An 18,018-nucleotide genomic window follows, 5' to 3' on the forward strand; every position below is an offset into this window, starting at 1 on the left:
ATGTGAGGGCACCTAAAGCTTTCTATTTTTTATTAACAACCTTTGAGACATTAGCTAAAACTAAAACAGATAGAATCCCATTTTAAACTCCTGGTACACTGGAGGGCAAAACACCTTCGTTTTCAGTTACCTTGGAAACTACTTTCTAATTTCTAGTCATCAGAAATTTAAGTGTAACTATGATCTGATAAGCAGCAATGGTCCTCTTGTTAATTGCCTAAGTCAAACAAAATGAAATGGCATTCTGAAAACATCAGAACTCATGCTCCCACAAGTCCCCATAAAAATCACTACATACACTGAATCCATAACTATGTGCTGTTTACAAAGCAAAGTCTTTAAAGTCCAAGGGATAAAGAAGAAAAAGGTATTTTTAAAAATGTGTACAGGTATATACTGATTTCCCCTCCTTTGGCTATATACCCAGCAGTAGGATCGCTGGATCATATTGTAGTTCTAGTTTTAGTTTTTTGAGACACCTTCATACTATTCTCCATAGTGGCTGTATTAATTTACATTCCCACCAAAGTGTATGAGGGTTCCCCTTTCTCCACCTCATCATCAGCATCCATCATTACCTGTCGTTTTGATAAAAGCCATTTTAAGCATGGTGAGATGATATCTCACTGTAGTTTTAATTTGCATTTCCCTGATAATTAGTGATGTTGAGCCTTTTTTTCACATACTTGTCCATCATTTGTATGTCTTCTTTTGAGAAATATCTGTTTCAAAGAAATATCTGCATTGCCATGTTTATTGCAGCACCAGTCACAATAGCCAAGATATGGAATCAACCTATTTGTAAATGGATGAATGGATAAAGAAAATATGATACATATACACAATGGAATATTATTCAGCCATAAAAAAGAATGAAATCCTGTCATTTGCAACAACACGAATGGAACTGGAGGACATTATGTTAAGTGAAATAAGCCAGGCACAGAAAGACAAATATCAAATGTTCTCATTCATATGTGGGAGCTAAAAAGAAACTGAATGTATGGAGATAGCAGAATGATGGTGACCAGAGGCTGGGAAAGGTAGTGAGGAGAGGGTAGAAATAGGTATGGTTAATGGGTACAAAAATACAATTAGATAGAATGAATAAGATCGAGTGTTCAGTAGCACATTAGGGTGACAATAGTTAATTTATTGTACATTTCAAAATAACTAAAAGACTGGAGTTGGAATGTTCTAACACAAAGGAATGATAAATGCTTGAGATGACGAATCTCCCAATCACCTTGATTTGATCATTCTACATTGTATGCATATATCAAAATATCACATGTACCCCATAAAGATATACAACTGTTATGTACCCATAATAATTAAAAACTAAAAGAATGTACAGGTAGTTTCCAGATTTGAGATAGGTTGTGTTCTAAGAACTTATTTGAATGTTTTTTGCAATTTAGAATGCATTTCTAAAAAAATAATGTCCAAAAAAGTCCTTAAGTTTTTCAGATTAATCCCCCAAACTTAGTGTAGTTTTGTAGGGGCTGGGCCTCAAAGAAAGGATGGATGGATGGAAAGAACGTGAGCAGGGTGAATGAAGGGTCAGGTGAAAACGCCTATCCGAAGCTACTTGTTTGCTGACTGCAAAGGTCAGCTGAAAACCGCTGACCTGTATGGAAGTTGTTAAAGAAATTAGCAAACGACCCTGACCCTTTGCACATGTCCTTAGAACCAAATACAGGGAGGAACTTAGCTTAGGAAGCCATTTTCTCCTTCAGATTCTGGTCTATCTTCTCTCTAAACACTGTGTTTAGAGTAATTATTCATTCCTTTGCTACGGAGCTCAGGAGAAGAAAGCAGCTGCAACACAGTTTGATTTTGTTTATTTTGTTGCAAGAAATAGATCCTGAGCTACAATTTTGTAGCAGGCACCAAGCTAAGCATTAGCTTACAGTAGTTGCTGTTGATGTCCCATCCCATGTAAGCCTGGCCCACCTTTGCATTCTCTGCTGCCACATCCCACATGAAGCACCTCAACTTCCCACTTCTCTTCCTGAAGACCCTCTCCACAGCCACAGGAGCTTCCTCATCCTCTGGGTAGGGCACCTGAATCCAACAAGGTTGTCACACGCCCAGGGGTATCCCTTATCCAGTGAAGGAAGAGAATGTGGGTGAATATTCCAGCTTCCCATCCCTCAGTAGGGGCAATTCTGAGGCGTTTTACACATAATTATTCAGAGAATCCCCAGAAGGACTGAGCTCCAGTTGCCCACAAAGATTAACGCATTCATGAACTTTCCCTTCTTGGCTTTCCTTTCTTCCCTGTCTCACTTTTCTCACCTGTCATGTGTGGTTCCTGGTATCATCTATCTGTGACCAAATCCTTGTCTCAGTGTCTGAGTTGGGGGAAACAAAAATAAGATCTTTCAAAGATGAATAACTCACAGATCTAGCCCTGATGAAGCTTCCAATCTGTTGCAGTTTGAAGACACGTGAACACAATATTAAGTGCAAAGATAGAGGTTGGTACAGAATTCAACAAAAGGACAGAGGAAAGCAGGCAAGAATCTCAAGGAAAGATTCCGGGAGCAACAGCACTGGAATTGACTCTTGGAGGATGGATAAGAGTTAGCCAGTCCAAGAAGAGGGAAAGAGCTTCCAGAAAAAGAAACAAGAACACACCCACATGGCAAATGCAAGTAAACAGTACAAGTTGTTTAGCATTGCTAACTAAGGCATGGAAACCAAGGGTGTCAGGAGATGAGGCCAGATTTGAGAGTAGGGGATGGGGAAGCTGGTCACAGAGAACTTTGTATGCCTACTCCAGCCAAAGTCCTTAAAGGCATCCCTGACTCCTCTGTCTCTCATATCTCCCATTCAAACTATTAGCAAATCTTGTTGGTTTTACTTTCAAAGCATATCTTAATTCCAACCATGTCTCACTTCTTAGAATGACTAACCCAACCCACCATCATCTCCTTCCACTGGTGTAATAACTATCCACCTGTTTTCCTTGCTTCCTTTCTTATAATCTTTCAGAACATTAATTAGTTCATATTACTTTCCTGCTTTAAACTCTCCAAGGGATTCCCATCATATTGCAATAAAGTGCAGAGTCCTATGTAGTCTGGTGTCCAGCTAATCCTCTGACCTTAGTTCCCACCATCCTTTCCTCTCTTGCTCTGCTCCAACCACACTGGCCTCCTCGCTGTTTCTTGAATATTCCAATATCAGCATGTAGCTAGTGGCTACCATATTGGGCAGCATGGAATAGAATGTCTTCGTCACCACAGAAAGTTCTCTTGGATAGTGCTTCACTAGATGGACTGCTTCTCAAGGCAAGACCTGAGTGCTTTCATTTTTGTATGCCTAGCACCCAATGCAATGCCTGACACCCAGCAGATGCTCAATCAATATCTCATAAACTGAAGCATTAATGAACAAATAAATGAATCTTAGTGAAGGGGACATGGATTTGCAGCCTGACAGACCTGGATTTGAACCGTGAGTCATCTTTTACTTGCTCTGTGATACTGGGAAAATCACTTAACAGTCTTATCTCTCTAACTCAATGTTTCTCAACTGGGAGTGACTTTGACTCCCCCAGGGGACATTTTTCAATATCTGGAGACATTTTGCATTATCATAACTGGTGGTGGCAGGGTTACTACTGGCATCTAGTGAGTAGACACTAGAGATGCTGCTCAACTTCCTACAATACAAAGGACAGCCTCCACAACAAAGAATCATCCAGCCGCAAATGTCACTAGTGCTAAGGTTGGAGACCTTGCTATGTACTCACAGGACACACAACTTGGTGGTATGCCCTTCTTCCTTCTGTCTGACTCTAGCCACTCCTTTGCTCCTTTCCACTTCCAGCATCCTTAGAATCATGGGATCTTAGTATTGAAAGAGACTATCTTAGTTTGGCTCCCCCCAGAAGCAGACCGTGAAATGGGGTTTGAGCATTAGTTATTTGGGAGGTGGAGGAAACAACAATAGGAAAGAGGAGAAGTGAGTCAGGGAACAGGAAGATGAAGAGGATGAATAAAGGATGAAGAGTCAGCTGCCATGGTGGGCAACTGGAGCCAGAGCCAGGGTAGGACATTCCTCAGACTTACCCCCACCTAGGGACAAGGGAGCTGGGGTATTTATCCATGAAGCCACAGCAATCATTAGTTGAGGGATGCTCCGGGGGTGTTGCTTTCCTGGCACCTTTTGTCTTTTACGTGAGTGGTAAAATAGGACTTGGAGCCAGAGAGAGCCATCAAGCAACAAAATGCAGGTGCTAGGAGTTGGAAATTGGGCCCACATACCCTGAAGAGGAAAGAGTGATGGGTTACAGGCAGAGCAGCAACAGCATTTGCTACTTAGCTTTGTCTCCATGACTTTACTCATGAGCATGGGCTCTGGAGCATGAATGCCTGGGTGCAAAATTGACTTGCTCTGTGACCTTGAAGTTACCACTTTAACTTCAGTTTCCTCCACTATAGCAGAGAAATGACAGTGGTGCTGACCTAACAGGGCTGCCATGAGGATTAAATAAGATACAAGTGAATCACATAAAGTGCCTTGCTGAGACATCCTTAGCTATTATGGTGATAGAGGTCATAATAGCTAACCACGGTGGAGAATTTACTTTGTGTCAGGCACTCTTTTAAGTATGTGACATGCACAAACTTATTTAATCTTCCCAGCGACTGAGGTAGAAGACATCATTATCCCTGTTTTGCAGGTAAATAGAAGGTACTACGAGGCCAGTCAGATAAAGTTGTGTTGCCTGAGATAAGATCTGAAAGCCATCCATTATATAAAGAAGGAGAAAAGGACATCCCAGGAGTAGGAAGTATGCTGCGTTCATGTATGCTAAATCAGAGTCCTCTTTAAAGTCTTTCCCTCCTTGTGTGGTGACAAAGTCAGACACTGTGAAATATGATCAAATATTTCCTGATGATCCAAGTGCCAGGTACAATCATTCACTTGAATTGCAGGGTGACATTTCCCCCAAACCCTGTGCTCTCCAAAGCAAGCGGTGGGTGGCAGCTCAATCCTAAGGCACGTGGTCTTTTTGCACCATAGCCTGCAATTACAGTGAAACCTGACCTTTGCAGTTTCATTTGCAGGCTTTTGAAATGAAGATGTCGGGATTCAAAATTGGGCAATGTTGTCAGCAGAGAGACGCCTGGAAGCAGAAGAATATTTATGGTAATAAAAAACTTGAGCTCTCAAAGGACCAGCTAAATTACAGTTGGCACAAGGCATATTAGAGCTTGTCCAGATTTACTGTCAGCCCTCTGAATTCATGGCCTTAAAAGGTAATAAATTATTGGAGGAATATCGTGCTTAGGCAGATCAGAGGTAAAAACGAATAAGGGGAGCTTATAAAATGAAAATTATTGAATTCCAAACTTTTCTCCTAAATTTTATCAAATTATAAGATTTCTGGACATGAACTGAGGTGTTATTTAAAAATCTGCAATTTCTGTTGCTATCTTATTACTTAATCTGATTCCCCCCACACATACTTTATCCCCATATGAGTGGAGGAGGGGTGAGTCTCAAGCTGTTTGAGGAAGAAAAAAGATTGAGCAGGAGCCAGCAAATGAGTTAATATCAGTTTGCTCATTTATCCTGTTCTATTTTTGCCCTTCAGTGCTATAGAATTGTGAATACTAAATCTAGAAATTGAGAAATCATTTTTTTAGAAAAAAAGAAGACTCAACATAAGTATTCTGCAAGACATTATGATATTAAGCATAGATTTTTATTCCCTCATGACACACTCATCTATAATATAAATATCCTTAATTTACAAGTAAGTTTAACACATTTATCAAGTTAGAGAATGCCACACCAGCCTTACATGTAGTATAATAAGAACATGATAATTAAACATTTATTCACACCATCCTTAATAAGAAAAATATTTCTCCTAAGAAAGCTGAAAAGAAGAAGCAAAAAAAGTGAACATAAAAGAATGCAGAACAAGGTGTAATCAATGGTGAAAGTCCATATCTTAACTCTGCTTAACAGGATGCCAGCTTTGTGCTGCCTCAGCCCCACACATCCACCTAGGAAGGTACAACAAACTGCCAGCCTGCCCTCTCTCTAAACACACACCATCTAATTCTCTAGCAATGGTGCAAGCAAAGACAAAAACTACAAAATAAAGAGGAAACAAACAGCCTTAAAGCATATTTCACCTAGAATAACCATGCCCAAGAGACTCCAAAGTGATAAAATTCTATCCAACTGAAGGAAGGTAACAATAAAAGCCCTTCTTTCCACATACTAGTTTTTGGGAAATGAGATTTCACATCTTCCCATTATAACCCAATCCAATTTTTAATAACCAGGACCATGAAAAAAGATCTTCCTTATGTCTAAATTAAATCCTTAGTCTTGTACTTTAAACCACATTTCCCTTTGATTATCTTCACTGGAAATAGAGAAACTTTCATTTACCAAATGTCTATTCTCTTATTTCCTTTTATCTTCTCTGAGTCACTTAACTGTCATTCTTATTTTCCTATAATCTAGGCATTTTCTGGGCTGCATGTGAACTCTCCAAGGTCCTTAAATTTCATGCATTTTGGAGTTCAGAATTATACAGGTTATTTAAAAGAAGTATTGACCAACAATGTATATAAGTTCTTTTTTTTTCAAATTTATTTGTTATACATATGAATACATTCACTTTGTAAAAACAATCAAACAGTATAGAAGCATGTGGTTAAAAAATAAAAGTCCCATTTCATCTCAAACTACTCCTGGAAGTAACTACATTTAAAAATTTGATATGTGTCTTCTTAGACTATTGTCTTTCCATTTACAGGCCCATGTATGCACATACACATATATGCATATTGAATTTTATATAAATTATTTTATTTTTATATCATTTATCCTTGTTTGTGTATTTCTCAGAAATTTTACTATATTGATACTAGTACCTGTTCAATACTAAAATTGATGCAATTGCATAAGTTAGAAATTGTGTTCAGCTCCTGCAAACAGAGGCTAGAAATAACAATGGCTTAAGCAAATTAAAAGATCATTTCTCTCACCATAGCAAAAACTGGCTGGTTGTTTTCCAAACCATATTCCTTTTCCTCCTGTGTACATAGTTAAACTACACTTCCCAGACGTCCTTACAGTTAGGCACATCCATGTGACTGAGGTTCACCAATGAGCTATGAGTGGAAGTGACGCGTATCACTTCTAGGACTGGGAAACAAAACCCTACCGCAAGGATCTTCCACTCTCCATCTGAGTGGAGTGGACCCTAGGACCCAGAGGATAGGGGACTCACAAGATGCCTCTGTTGCCACTTTGAGAGAATCTGCCAGGAGAGTCATTCAACTCAAACATCTAACTTGGACATTTGCATGAGTGAAAATAAACCTTCATTGTGTTAAGCAACTAAAATTGGGGTTGTTATAGCAGTTAGCCTATCTTGGATAATATACATACACTCACTGAAGTAAACCCCAATTGAGAAATCCAGGGCTGATATAGTGGCTCTGCAGAATCACCAGAAATCAGAGCTTTAATCTTTCTACCTCACCATCCTTAACAAGTATAGTAGATCTTACATTGTCTGCTCTGTGTAGTCTCTGGACCTTGTGGGGATCTCCAGACTGTTATCCTTTCCACGGTTACAATATGTTACATGTATGATACCTATTCATTATTATATAAACTGTGAGCAATGTAGCAAGATGAAGCTCATGGCATAGTAAAAAAATGTAGCTGAGTCTCGTATATAATCTGAAAAAAACTATAAACTATATAGAGTTTTAGAGTGACATCATTGGAGAATATAAGAGACTTGGAAAAAATGTTTGCTAACAATACAAGCCTATCTCTCATAAGAAACAGAGGAGACTTGAAAAGGCATGCTCCCAAACATCACCCAATTTTATAACATTTGCTGACAATATATCTTGTGTACTTAATGCATCAAACTTTAATTCCTATAAAATTTATGTCAATACACTCATTTTCACCGAGCCTCAAAACCTGTCCTTGGTGAGATTGCTTTAGCACAGGTTTCTGCTATAAAGATTGTCCTGTGGTGCTGGATGGCAGCTGGAGCTCCAGCCATTATATCTAAGTTCCAGGAAGCAGAAGCAGGTAAGGAGGGAGATAATCTGAAGAAACAGCGTATTGAGTGTCTTACCAAAACATTTGGAAATATTAAGATCCATATATCTCTCAAAGTCACAATGACATACATAAAAACTTGAGCACTTCCCAAGTGAGTAAAAGAAAAAAAATTTACATAGAGTGAATGCAGAGAGGACTCGACTCGTCTCTTTGAGGCTAAAGATTAAAAATTTCAGAAAATCCACAGAAGAAAGAAATTTTAAAGTATACTGATTGTGTCTACACAGAAGAAAATTCCCAACAGCCCTTATAGCACACTCTAGGAGATGAGTTCTTACCTAGAGCACTGACAATTTCTTTTTTTTTTTTTTTTTTTTTTTGAGACAGGGTCTTGCTCTGTTATCGAGGCTGGAGTGCAGTGGTGTCATCATAGCTCACTGCAACCTTAAAACTTTGAATGCCTTGGCTTAGGCAATCCTCTCACCTCAGCCTCCCAAGTAGCTGGGACCTAGCTACTAATTTTTATTGTTCATAGAGATGAGGTCTCACTGTGTTGCCCAGACTGGTCTTGAACTCCTGGCCTCAAGTGATTCTACTGCCTTGGCCTCCCCAAGTGCTGGGGTTAGAGACATGAGTCACCACATTCAGCCACATTCTTTGTTTTATATCACACTTTCATCTTCAATATATCCAGGAAACAATGGTGCCTGTACCCCAGTGAGTCCCTTCATGCTGCCAAGATGTTTCATTGGTCATGCTACCTAAATATTTTTATCTTTTAGAGCCAAGTGTGCTGCTGAACTCTGAGGACAAGCCCAAAGCCCTCTCGATGAGTAAATTTTCATTGCCATCAAAGAAAACAAGTTTCAAATTAAGAAACTGCTCATTTTGGCCTTGGTCATTTGTCTTATTGGACATTTACTTAATGATACCAAAACACGTAAAAATCCATTCTGAAAATCTCAGCAACGAAGTATCCCCTTTCTTTTCTGAGGCTATGTGAAGGATAGATATTTCACCTACTTATTCCAGTTATACTCATGCATAAAATAAATCCTAAATTACCATTCATCAAACTTTGTATCACCTATGTTTTCTCAACTTGAAGAATACCTCATTTAAGTAACTAAAATTCTAGCTATAATCCTAATCCTTGAGACACTTACCTAAATTCAAATCTTACCTCTATCATTTAATAACTATTAAATTTCGACAAGGCCCATTACCTTTAAAAACTTCAACTTCTCCAAAAATCAAATCACAGTGGATAATAGAATTAAACCTTAGGTGTGAAACGATTAGAATTCTAGAAGAAAATGTAGGAAAGACTCTTATAGACATTGGCCTAGGCAAAGAATTTATGAAGAAGACCCCTAAGGCAACCACAGCAACAACAAAAATAAATGAATGGGACCTGATTAAATTAAAAAGCTTCTGCACAGCCAAAGAAACAGTCACGAGAATAAACAGACCACCTACAGAATGGGAAAAAATTTTCGCATACTACACATCAGATAAAGGACTGATAACACGAATCTATTTAGAACTCAGGAAAATCAGCAAGAAAAAATCAAACAACCCTATCAAGAAGCTGGCAAACAACATGAATAGAAATTTTTCAAAAGAAGATATAAGAATGGCTAACAAACATATGAAAAAATGCTCAACATCCCTAATCATCAGAGAAATGCAAATCAAAACCACAATGAGATATCACTTAACCCCAGTGAGAATGGCCTTTATCAAAAAAACCCAAAACAACACATGTTGGCGTGAATGTGGAGAGACAGGAACACTCATACACTGCTGGTGGGACTGCAAACTAGTGCAACCCCTGTGGAAAGCATTATGGAGATACCTTAAACAGATTCAAATAGACCTACCATTCGATCCAGCAATCCCATTATTGGGCATCTACCCAACGGAACATAAGTCATTCTATGACAAAGACACCTGTACCCGAATGTTTATAGCAGCACAATTCACAATCGCAAAGATGTGGAAACAACCCAAATGCCCATCACTTCATGATTGGATTAGTAAATTATGGTATATGTATACCATGGAGTATTACTCAGCTATAAGAAATAACAGTGATATGACATCTCTTTGGTTCTCCTGGAGAGAGTTGGAACCCATCATATTAAGTGAAGTATCCCAAGAATGGAAAAACAAGCATCACATGTACTCACCAAAAAATTGGTTTCCCTGATCATCACCTAAATTCACATCTGGGAATGATACCAATCGGATATCAGACTGAGGTGGGGGGTGGGGGGAGGGGATGGGGGTATCCCTACATGATGAGTGCGTTGCGCACCGTCTGGGGAATGGTCACACTTGATGGTGCTGACTCGGGGAGAGGGGGTGCGAGGAGGGGATGGGTATATACCTACATGATGAGTGCAACGCACACTGTCTGGGGAATGGACACGCCTGGAGCTTTGACTTGGGGGGACAGGCAGTACATGGGCAACGTATGTAACCTGAAATTCTGTATCCCCCATAATAAGCTGAAATAAAATAAAAAAAAAAAACTTCAACTTCTCCATTTGTAAAATAGGGATAATAATTATTATCTACACCATGTAGTTGTTTTTGCAAGAACTATGAATGGTCTGGGATTTGAACTTACTTTCAAGCTAACCAGCTAACCTGCCACAGTTTTATGAGGCAGGCAGAAGACACAAGACTCCTGGGTCAGACACAGAGGACTTTATTACTCACCACACAACAAGCAGCATGAGCTTCATGTTTGCATGAAACTTTTCCCCTTAATTCCCAAGAGGCAATGCAGAGATGGGCCTGAGTGGATATAGTCTATACAGCGAATTTGTGCCACAAATGAGGAATCCCAAACTTAGAAAAACCCAATCTTTTAAAGGACCTGCAAGCAAACCTGCCTAACCTTTGTTGCAAAGGGAAACATTCTCTTAATTATCCTGGACAACAAATAGAGGGAACTACTATCTCTATCTTTTAAGGCTATTTTCAATAGAAACATCCTTGAAAACATAGTCTGGAACAAAGAAAGTCAGTGCCTCTGCCTGTAAGACATGCAGAAATGCAAAAGGACCATGGAGAATTATCTCTCAACAATTGTGAAAATTAAGGAATATAGAGAACATTTAGCATAGTTTTTGATGCACAGTAAGCACTAAATAAATGTTAGCTATTATTATTATCCCAAACATACAAATTCTTACAATGTCTTGACCTTTCTATTGGTAGTATGTTGTCAAGAAATTTTTCAGGGTCCAGCAACTCTTGTACTGCTGGAGCTTCTCCATTAATCTTTTCTTCAGTCACTGATGGAGTCATCAGGAAGATCTCCAAAACTCCAGAACAATTCACTGTCTGCATGCTCATAGTCTAGCAGCCCTTCTCTTGCCATTTCTTCCCAGAAAGCTGCTGATTTAACACTAGGGAATTGTAGTCTGTTGGTGTCAAGGGTTTAGTGTTCCCTGCCTTAAGCCATACTCCACTTGAAGCTGACCTGCAGCATTAGGGCTCTCCTGGCCCCTGGTGTGTAGTCCTAATTCCTTGCTCCCCATCAGGTACATAAACTGAGCCCTCTATGAAGATGCTAGCTTTCTGCTCTTATTGGTTGTGGCAGAGATTGGCAAGGTGTTCACCAAACCCACCCCCTCTTCTTGGGCACACAGCTAGGCTACATTTCCCTGCTTCCCTTGCAGTCAGGTGTGGCTAAGTGCCTTAGATCTGGCCCATGAATTGTGCAGAAGTCAATGCGCACCACTTCCAGGCCTGGCCCAAAGAAATATCCCACAAACAATCCTCCACACTGGGAGGACTCTGAGGTCCTAGGGAATAGTGAAGCCACTAGAAGGCAGAAGCTTGGGTCCCTGACTGACTGTGTGGAGCAGAGTCTCCCCAATAAACCAACCCCATCAACACTTTGTTATGTTAAGCCACTGAGATTTGGGGAGTTGTTTAATGTAACAGGTACAGTGCCCAGCATATCATATATGCTTTACACTGAGCTCATGGCTCTATATACCCCACCTAGGTCCGGGGTGATTAGGCTGCCAAGAAATACTCTAAGTAGAGAAGGGCAGCTCAGACACCAGAGAAATATGTTCTTTCCTAACATGAGGTTGATAGAGAATTGTCTGGGTCGCATTCAGCAATCTCGAACCTGAATGTGACTAAGCAGAGTAACCTTTTGCCTCTTCCTTCCAAGATCTGACCACTTTCTTCCCACCAGAGCCCTGAAACCACATTCTGTGGGACTTCAAAGCCTTTAACAACACCTTATCATTTGAAGTAAATGTCCCTATGTCTTTACAGCATCAGACCACACTCCCCTTTGTCTCTATACCTACTCCTGGAATATCCATTTTAGGAAAAGGGGTTTTCTCTGGGCTTTGATCCTCATTTGGCTTTCAATATCAAACCTCTCTACTCAGCAAAATTCCCCTTTCTGCAGGGCACCCTACAGTCTAGTTAACAATTTAGCCAATGAGATGTGGAGGCTAAACCCTGCTATAAACTGAAAAATATGATTCAACCCATTGTTGCTACTACTCCATTTCTCCTCTGCTTCCTCCCCCAGGCCAGCATTTCCTGTGTCCTTTACTACCTGGCCATGGCCATGGCCCCCACCTGAAGATATCCATCCACTTTTCAGTAAACGTGTAAATATGGACAGATTTTTGAATGCCCAGATAAGTAAAAAGTTGTGAGTTAAGGGTGAGAGGAGTAAAGAAGACATTTCAGGGGAAGAAGAGGAAATATTAGTAATAGAAGACAATAACTTGTTTTAAAGAGAGAGAACAGAATATATGTTCATATACATCCAAAAGAAACACCTGAAAACAGTTCTCTCAGGACCAGATAGCTTACCTAAATTATATACCAACTCATATCCTAAGGTTAAGATAAACGACTTTTCATATTAAATTCTAGGCCCGACCAACAGGCCTATGAGAGGATAAAGGTGTGACTCAATAACAGATACCGGAATTAGTGGCTTTGAAGGTAGATAAAGGTGGGATCACATCCTAGCTCTGCCATTTATCAGTTGGATGATTTTGCACTAACCATTTAGCTACTCCAACCCTCAGTTTTACACCTTCAAATGGAGATTAAAATACTACTTAACTCATAGGTTAAAAGAAACAACGCATATAAAGTGCTTAGAACAATCATGTGCACATAGTCCCTCCTTATTAAATAAATTAACAATTTGTGGCAGAGACATTTACTGCTCTCTGAATATCCAAGTGTTCCCTGATATTTCTCAGCCCCTTTAAAGTCGGAAAGACTATGTACCAAGTTCTGTCCAATGGACTGTGAGCATGTGATATGTGTCACTTCTGGGCCAAAGCATTTGAGAACCAGTGTGTGACCTTTCAGCTCTCTTCATCTCTGGAGAAGTGATCACGGAGGCTACAAGATAAGATAGCAAAGGCACAGGATGGAAACAGCCTTGAGGAGTCACCACATCTTATAAGACTTTCTGTGAGTGGGGAATATGCCTTTGTAGGGTTAAGCAACTGAGACTTCAGGATTAGTTTGTTACTGCAGCCTGACCCAGCTTGCCCTAAATAATACACCATTATAATGTAGTCATATCATATGCATAATTAAACAAATTGAATTATATGATCTTGGCTGAAAAAATCAAAATTAAGAAATAAGGAAATACTATTCTGCCCCATTTTCACTCAGTAAGTGCTTGGTCCAGAGTGAGTGTGAGATAAGAAACATCAACGTGTGGCTGCACCCTCGTTTGACCTCCATTTTCACTGCTTCTTGTAGTGTTAGCATCTCACTAGGCTAAATATAACTCTAGTTTTAAAAGATACCTATTTTTATATACAATATATTCCCTAAACAGACAACTATTTTATCTCAGGTTCAACTGTAAAGCAAAAATAAGAATTCTGTTCCAAAGCTGAAGAAAAACATGGCTATGTTGTGCTTATCAAGGGAAAGAAAATCTCTTGACAGTGTGGCACTTTTCCTAAGGTGTTTTCAAGGATAATTTTGCCCACAGAGTCTTCCTAGCTAACTTCAGACTCTAACCTCAGTATAAGATGTAACTGCACTTGATTACTGTAAGCATTAAATTACAGTGATGAAATTCAATAAGTATATAGAATTATTGGAACATACTAGTTGCTCAACAAATGTTCACTTCTATCCTATGCCACCATATTTAATGAACAGCATATTTCAGAGGCCCTAATCCAATGGATGCCCTTCTGGTTGGGGCTACTGAATCCAACTTGGGGTTGAAGAGGAATGTTTGTATCACCCCTTTGCATCAATTCACCCACCTTGTGTTTCTGTACAAGAAGGGACTTCCAGCCTCTCCACCTGATGACTAAGAGTTAGTGAGAACATCTTCAGTCTCTCTCTCCCAAAGTTTCCTCCCAACAGAAGGCATGAAAACCCCAATTAGTTAAAGTCTAGGGCATCCACAGGGTGATACTTTACTTAATCAACAGGGTTATATTGTCCGAAGACTGGAATCTACTCGGCACTTTCTGTCTTTGCCCTTCATGAATTCAGGTGGCATTTCAGAGGAGAGATCTTCATCTTTGTATCTCTTACCCATGCAATGGGTCCTCCTGGACAGGGCTTTCCTGTAAAGAGGAAACCCTCCATTCCTTCCCTCTCAACCAATCACTCTGTGAGTGAGGCTGGTCTGTGTGCCCGAAGTACTCTGGGTAAGTGAACACAAAGACTGCCCTGGAGACCCCACTCTCTCAAATATAAAGGTTTGAGTTCAAGAAGGAAGCAGGAGACTCCACACAGGGCTCCTCTCTAAAGTATATTCTCCATTCAAGAGAACTCTGCATTGGGCATTAATAGACTCATCTTGCTATGAATAATGCTGACACTATTTGCCTTTTAATACTTTATGCTCTCCATCACCCAGAAGCTTGGGAAGAAAGCTTGCAAACCTCACCCCAATCCCTGGCACAAAGAAAGGCTCATGTGGCCTTGGTACACTACTCGTTAAATGTTTCTCGTATAAACTGCCCTATTTCCCTCTCTTTTCCTTCGTCGAATCACAAGAACTATGATTAAAGATTCATCTGGAAATAAGCTATGATAGCTACATGTAGTCAAACTTAAACAGTCTCTTTCCTAGGAATTGCTATGGGAAAGGAAGCCTCTTATATGGTTACATATTGAAGTACTGCATCACTTATGAAAGAAATTATATTACCATGTTATGATGCATTTCTTAATCCACAACAGAACAAATGTGTAAAATCTGATATATTCAATGTACATGAACCAAAACTGTTCCTGCTTGGTCTTATTATGAAGACAAATGCTGTAGAAATGGATATTTATATGTATATATATATATTTATGTTATATACACACAAAAATGTGTAAGTATACTTATGCAGTATATGTAAAAAATATTTTAGTGAGCCAAAACCTAAAATACCTAATATAACAAAATGAACTCAAACTTTTGGGTTTGTATGAATTACCTGGAGCTCATCTTCAGACTAAGTCATGACATAAAATTATGGGATGAAGGCAGATCAAGCCATGGGGATCACAGAGGCAGGCAACATATTTCAAATGAGCTTATTTTAAGCCACAACTATATGCAAAAAGACTGAACTATGGATCTCTAAGATGTTCATTCCAAGGGTAATGTTGCATATGTATTTTTAGCCTTATGTTATAAAGGAAAAATAAAACGTACAACTGCATATTTCATGAAAGCTACTCTACGAACCTAATTAAGAAATTATAGGCTCTATAGTGAGTGCTCCATGCTCCAAACCTGTGAGATTTGCTTCATTATTATGTAAATTGCTATTGTCTACAAATTTCTATTAAGATTATATATGCCAACTGATTGCGGCCCCTCCCCAAATGCACCAGTGATTGTAATAGTTCATATACTTCTGATGTATTTGGAGGGAAGAGCAGTGTCCATTTGTGATAGACTGCCTCATGTTAACATTATGCCATATCCAGTCAAATTTCTAAAAATATACCAGTGACCATTGATTGCATTTTATCACATTATGTTGTGACTACAGTTCACTAAATGTATTTTTAAGAGAATTTTTAAATGTAAGCTCAGAAGAAATTTTCAGGTAGAGGAAATCTAATAAAAACCAATAGGTACGAAGCATAAGGCCTACAGCCCCACCCTCTGGAATCTCTACTGGAAGCATCAACAATACCCAGGTATCCATCAACACACCTGAAGTCCTCTGGGCACTTTTCTCCAGTTTCATTTTCCTCTCTCCCCTCTCCCCACAAAGTCACTATTCTCCTGAAACTGGTATTTACCATTCTCATGTAATGGTAAATACATGTGTCTTTACCATATATATATGTATCCATGAGCAAAATGTTGTTGCTTTACATAATCTAAACACTGCACAAATAATATCATAGTTCATGCATTTTTCTACATCTTACAATCTCACCAAAGACAATATTGCCCTCAAGGGGGTGAAAATTTGTTTGGGGTGGGGGCATGGAATCTTATTCTTCTGAAGTATAAAGCAAAGATATACACAGAGTACATAAACAGATATACAGTATACTTGAAGTATTAAAATTTTATGGGGAGGATTAGGAAAATAATGTCTAAAAAGTTTCTTTTGAAAGATGATAATGAAAAAAAAGATTGAGAAACACTGTTCTACATTCTGCTATTTTCCCTTAGTTTTATGTCTGTAGACGTGTCCATGTTGATATGTATAACTCCAGTTCATTTCTTTTTCACCATGTAGAGCATTTCGATTCATGAGTATACCACAAATTATTTATCCATTCTTCTGTGGATGGTGCTGTCAGTTGGTTTCATAACCATGAACATCCTTGAGCATGTCTCCTTGTACACACATAGATGGGTTTCCCTGGGATGTACATCCAGGGTAGCATTGCTGGGGCTTGAGTAGTTGCATAATCAGCCTTACTAAATATTGGTCAGGGAGTCACAGAGCCTGTTCAGATCCAAGAAGAGACACAAACCTCTTGAAGGGAGTTTCAAAGAATTTACAAATTATCTCTGATTTATCGTGGGTGGGGGGATGGGAAAAACAGCACAGAAAAAAGAAAAAATCATTCCTTTTGTCTGCAATACTCGCTACTTGTATCCAGTCACCTATTTTGTATACATTGTGTGCGTGTGTGTGTGTGTGTGTGTGTCCTTAAGGGTGGTTTTGTGCATAGAGAAGAGTATTCTGGGTTTGTGTGTGTGTGTGTATGTGTGTGTGTGTGTGTGTGTGTTTTGAAAACCAACATTCAATTTATTAAAGTTACAAGTTCAGATATCTAACATCTTAAGTTTTTAAAAACTTAAAATTTTGTTCTATGTATAAGGCTAGCAAATTTTAGGAATAACCTTTAAAAGGCCCTTGAATAATGTTGGTTCCATTTAAAACGTAACTGAATGCCTTTAATATTTTTAATTAAATTTATAAGTTTAATAGATTCAATTTCCTGTCTTTTTTAAAAACTACAATTGCCTGGTTCTGCAAACAAACCTGCCAAGTATTTAAAAAATGCTTACAAATCTAATAAATTAAACTTGCAAACATAACAATACTTCAGTATGTTAAATATTCTAAATCAGCTTATAAAATTAGTAAAATTTCAATTTAAAATCACAAATCTAAATTTAGTGCTCAATTACATAGTTTAAAATTGGAATTAAAGGGCTGACCCAACACTCTAAAGAGGTCAGATTATTTTAAACACTACAAATACTTAAAATTATATATACATATTAGTGCTTTAAAACAAAAATAGTAGTATTACTACTCCGATTATTTGAAACACTCTTATCCTTAATCCTAAATTTTCCTGGAGTTAGAGGCTGCTAATCCACTAAAGAAGTTTATGTCATTCCACACAATTGGAAGATTAGCTTCCCATGTAATTTGGGAGGTTGGCCAGGACATAACTGAATTTCTGACCATGGCATTAATG

The sequence above is a fragment of the Eulemur rufifrons genome, chromosome 30 (genome assembly GCF_041146395.1).
Source record: "Eulemur rufifrons isolate Redbay chromosome 30, OSU_ERuf_1, whole genome shotgun sequence".
Lineage (NCBI taxonomy): Eukaryota > Metazoa > Chordata > Mammalia > Primates > Lemuridae > Eulemur > Eulemur rufifrons.